This window comes from Notothenia coriiceps, unplaced genomic scaffold (assembly GCF_000735185.1).
Source record: "Notothenia coriiceps isolate Sejong01 unplaced genomic scaffold, NC01 NC01_scaffold00037244, whole genome shotgun sequence".
In the NCBI taxonomy this organism is placed as follows: domain Eukaryota; kingdom Metazoa; phylum Chordata; class Actinopteri; order Perciformes; family Nototheniidae; genus Notothenia; species Notothenia coriiceps.
Window position 1 is genome coordinate 13,524,901 of NW_011369945.1, and position 230 is coordinate 13,525,130.

General features: G+C 35.7%; 1 protein-coding gene across 1 annotated transcript in view; it reads left to right on the forward strand.

Annotated features, from left to right (window-relative positions):
* Positions 1-230, forward strand: part of mfap1 (microfibril associated protein 1) — a 7,389-nt gene that overhangs the window by 3,524 nt on the left and 3,635 nt on the right. The gene's annotated exons all lie outside the window — the stretch shown is intronic.

The window sequence follows — 230 nt, forward strand, 5'->3', positions numbered from 1 at the left end:
GGGCAAGTTACTTCCAAAATGTAATATATTACATATTACTTATTACTCTCTTTTGAAAGTAATAAGTTACATTACAATATTACTGTCTCTGAAATGTAATGAGTTACACTACCGTAATTTTCGGACTATAAGCCGCGCCTTTTTCCCTATTTTTCGACGCTGCGGCTTATATAACGGTGCGGCTAATCTATGGATTTTTACAGCTAACGGCCAACACCTTTAACTCTATG